The following is a 4,777-nucleotide window of genomic DNA, read 5'->3' as shown; positions in this document are numbered from 1 at the left end:
ATGTGAACTCTCTCAATTTTTTAAATGTTGGCATCTCATTAAAAAAATGTCAAACATCGTGCCATCAGTATAAACATAGCCCCCAAATCACATACTTGCAATTTCTGGTAGATATTCCCCTAACTTAACAGAAGGTCCAGAATTGACTAGTTTATCTCTAGTCCACTGATACAGCTACATTCATCAGCCCAAGACTAAAGTACCTCTTGAATTAAAAAGAAAGATTCAGTTATGCCTGGTCTAACTATAGAGTAAGATGTTTTATTGCATTCTTGTTTATTTGTTTCTTTGTTTCCTTATTCCGCTCTTTTTTTTTTTTGGAGTACAGTTGATTTATAATGTTGTGTTAGTTTTAGGTGTACACATTCTTGTTTTGGGGGGTTTATTTATTTATTTATTTTTGGCTGCGTTGGGTCTTCTTTGCTGTGTGCGGGCTTTCTCTAGTTGCAGTGAGCGGGGGCTACTCTTCGTTGCAGTGCACGGGCTTCTCATGGTGGTGGCTCCTCTTGTTGTGGAGCACGGGCTCTAGGCGCACGGGCTTCAGTAGCTGTGGCACGCGGGCGCAGTAGTTGTGGCTCATGGGCTCAGTAGTTGATAGCTTTTATATGACATAAAAAGTAACATGTGATTAACTGAACATTTGACAAAACTAAATAGTCCACAAATCCTAATCATGCCAAACAACAGAATTCTAATTACGTGTGTCTTATATTAACCTTTGCATATATATGTGTATCTGTGTGTGTACATATATTTGCAGATATGTATGGTCAAAATATCTACAAAAGAGTATGTTTCAAAGCCATAGAAAGCATATTTGTCCTTTGAAAAAAATCTCTGCTTTTTATTTTTAATCTCAGTTTGAAAGATATGAGCTAAATATGGTTGGATAGAATATTAATGAGGCTCAGCCTCTAATTAAGGTTAAAGCTTGATTACTTCCAACATCATATTGAGATACAGGAAAATACTCCCAAATAATTATATATGGATGGATGGACAGATTGAATGATTAATGGATTTGAAGAAAGCTTATAAAAACATATTTAATGTAATAAAAAAGAGAGTGAAATCATAGATACAGAAAAGAGAGGCTGGGCAGTAGGATAATGTCAGGGAAAGTTCACACACAGAGACTCAAGGTGCCAGCCCTATACAATCATTGACTACAGGCTGCAAGCTCAGCTCCCAGCTGTCAAAACAATAGTGACGCTATTCATCACTTATTCCCGATGTGTCATGATTACAATCAACTGTCTTTGCTCTCCTGGTGACAAAACTAAATGAAATAACATCTCTCCTATGACTCCAAGCTAAAGATGACAGATCAACTAAAACTATATTGAAGATATTAGAAAATAAAAGGCCAAGAATCTTGCTATGTTCCTTTATCCAGCATTCTGAGATTGTCTATACCCAGTTATAGAACTGTCCACTGACTTATTTTTTACCCCAAGACAGGCTCTTGCACACAAACACTAATCATCCACCCTCTTTCAAAACTACAATTAAAAAAAAAAAATAGGAAAGACTCCATTTTAAACTAGGCCAGCCTTTAATACGTGCAAAGGACAAACAGTCCCAAAATACTCCCACCCACGCACCTTCATCTCCATGCCCACCAATTTCAGGAGGCTTTTTGCGCTGTTCACGTTTTCCAGAGTCCTAGGACTCTGATGAAAGCCGCTTTGACGCTTCTACTAAAGCGCGTGCTCTGTGGTATCTGTCTGGAGTTCAGGTATAGGGCAAGGGAGTGCCAAGCAGGAAAGAAGTCTAGGAAGTCTGGGGCAGTGGTGAAAAGCCCCTTTCAAGGAGTATTATGGGCTGAACTGCGGAGGCCAAAATTCACATATTGAAGTCCAAACCCCCAGTACCTCAGGATGTAAGGTATTTAGAGATAAAATCTTTAAAGAGATAATTAAGGTAAAATGAAGTCATTCCGGTGGGTCCTAATTCAATATGACTGGTATCCTTGTAAGAAGAGGAAATAAGGCCACAGACACACACAGAGGGAAGACCACGTGAAGACACGTGGAGAAGGCAGCCATCTACAAGCCAAGGAAAGAGGCCTCAGAAGAAACCAACCCTGCCAACACCTTGGTCTTGGAATTCTAGGCTCCAGAATTAGGAGGAAATAAATTTCTTTGTTTAAGTCTTCCAAAGTCTGGGGTACTTTATTATGGCAGCTCTAGCAGACTATTACAGGGAGATTTTTAAAAGACAAAAAACAAAAAAAAACTTGGTATTGGGGAAACCATTTGATGAGAGACCCTTATTGACCCTTAAGAGAACTCTTGAAGGAGAAAGATGGCCTCCTGCACATGGGGGCTGTTTATTCTCAATCCAACCTTAAAGTTTTGCTCCATTTTAGTGCCTTTCATTTGAAACTGGTTTCGTTTGTTTGCGCAGGCTTAGATGTCTGCTGATTGAAAAATCACTGGTCATTTCCCACCATCTTGATGCTGACTATTGCAACTCAAATGCATGTTCCACAGAAACTGGGCTGGTGAGAGGGAAGATGGGATGGGGTGGTGTGAAGAGGGAACTGGTGAGAGTGTGATGACCCAGGTGCTGGGCTGTGCACCTGACATATATCAACTCATTCAATCATGTCACGCTTCAGGTTCAAAAATGGACATGGCAAGGTGTCATGGTTTGCCCAAGGCCACATATGAAGTTGTGGTAGAGGCAAGATGTGATTCCAAAGCCTATGCCCTTAACCCCCACCTCTCAGTGAGCTCCCCTCCTTCCCCAAGGGACTTCACTGAACACAGGACAAGTTAGGACTCTCCCAGCTATGACAGGAGTGCAGTTGAACCTCTCATAACTTGAAAAGTGTGGTGGATCTCGAGGCAGCATTAAATCCAAGACTCTAATGAATCATCGGGGCGCTTCATCTCTCTTCTCTGCTTCCCTCTGAATGTTGCCACATCTGTCCTACCAGTGATGGGTCCCCTCCATGTGATGGGTAAGATGACCATGAAATGACCAAGTTCACATCACACCAGCATGGCAAGCCCAGAAAGGGGCAGGAGGCCGGCATTCCCATCAGCACCGGGAGGAGAGGCCTGGCCAGCTGGAGTCACATGACCATCCCAGAACCAATGACTGTCGTTTGATTGTCCAGGCCTGGGTCATATGTCCACACCTGTGGCCAGGGCTGCAGTGGGAGAGCAGGTGGCAGGGTTTGTTACCAGGAAGAGGGAAAGGGGACAAGTAGAATTAGCTCCCATAAATTCAAAGACCTGAGTCACTAGTGAAGCGTGACCCGGGCAGGTGAAGGGGTTTGCCCAAAGTGTCACAGCTAGGGATGGGGAGAGCTGGGCGTCCGGACTGCAGCAAGCTATTAAAGAAATACTAATGCGGGGAGTTGTCCCCGTTCAGAAGACTACAGAATGCTAATACCTTCTGCGTATGAAAGGAGAGAGATAAGAGTGTATATTCGATTTGTATTTGAATAAAGAAACTCTGGAAGCACCAAAAGACTAGGGGTTTTTGATGACTTACAGGGGGTGGGGTGAACAGAAACCAGAGTGGATGTGAGACTTCTCACTGTACACCATAGGATGTTGTTTTTATTTTTTAACCATTTGAAAATATTACCAGTTTTTTAAAAAATATTTATTTATTTATTGGGCTGCACTGGGTCTTAGTTGCAGCACATGGGATCTTTTAGTTGTGGCATGCGGGATCTAGTTCTCTGACCAGGGATCGAAACTGGGCCTCCTGTACTGGGAGCGTGGAGTCTTAACCACTGGACCACGAGGGAAGTCCCACCAGCTTTTTAAAATACAAATTTAATTTAATTTAATTTAAAATAAAGCTTAAAAATTATCCATAGAAAAAGAGATGAAAGGAAATAGGCTGAAATGATAACAGTGGCTGTCTTTGGATGTTAAGCCTAAGCATGTTTTTTTCCCCTTTGAACTTATTTACCAAATTTCCTAAAATGAACATGTACTGTTTTTCACAATGAAAAGAAAATGAACTTTAAAAAGATCTGAACTGGAAGTCACATGACATATGAAGCAGAAATCATAATTCTGACAATATCATCTAAATTTATTTTTCATTCCCTGTAAATCAAGTTGCCCTGCAGCCCCCATACCCCACCCACCCCACCCCCAATGCTCTGAAGCATTGTTTCAGAGGGCCAGGCAATCGTTGTGCTTTGAATTTCAGACAAGATTTGTAAGCGCAAGAAAGTAGTTTTGAAAGTCAGGCTTTGTTGAGAAAAGGTTATTTCTAAATTCCAAACTGCTTCACTTGCAAAGAACACCATGGGTGGTCGGGACATACTAGCTACATCGAGAGAAAAGACCGGATTTAACAGGAAGGGAGTTCTCCAGGCTTCCTCTCCTCAGGTCTGAAGGATGGTGCTGAGGATACAGGGAGATACAGACCAAGTGGGATGGTGACACCCATTGGCCTGGCCTGATCTCTGAAGGACCCAGCAATCCCACCTTGGCCATCCAGCAAAAAAAAAGAGAAAGGTACATCCATCAAGGTACATCGAGGGGAAGGGAACTGTATGCAATGTGTTCCCCCAAATTTATATGTTCAAGTCCCAGCCCCCAGTACCTCAAAATTTAACCATATCTGGAGATAAGATATTTAAAGAGGTGATTGAGTTTAAAGAGAGGTCATTTGAGTGAGACTCTAATCCAATCTGACTGGTGTCCTTATAAGAAGAGGAAGAGGGCTTCCCTGGTGGTGCAGTGGTTGAGAGTCCGCCTGCCGATGCAGGGGACACGGGTTCGAGCCCCGGTCCGGGAAG

At 42.5% G+C, this 4,777-nt stretch overlaps 1 long non-coding RNA gene across 6 annotated transcripts in view; it reads right to left on the bottom strand.

The window, feature by feature from the left end:
* Nucleotides 1-378: 378 nt before the first annotated feature.
* The window catches only part of LOC102989202 (uncharacterized), an 89,586-nt gene continuing 85,187 nt past the window's right edge, over nucleotides 379-4,777 (bottom strand). For all 6 annotated transcript variants that reach the window (XR_008615760.1, XR_002890647.2, XR_008615756.1 and 3 more), the window contains one exon: nucleotides 379-598. This is a non-coding gene — a long non-coding RNA (uncharacterized lncRNA). The remainder of the gene's footprint in view (nucleotides 599-4,777) is intronic.

This window comes from Physeter macrocephalus, chromosome 2 (assembly GCF_002837175.3).
Source record: "Physeter macrocephalus isolate SW-GA chromosome 2, ASM283717v5, whole genome shotgun sequence".
Classification (NCBI taxonomy): domain Eukaryota; kingdom Metazoa; phylum Chordata; class Mammalia; order Artiodactyla; family Physeteridae; genus Physeter; species Physeter macrocephalus.
Note: the sequence above shows the minus strand (reverse complement) of the source record. Positions and strands in the feature narration are given on the sequence as shown.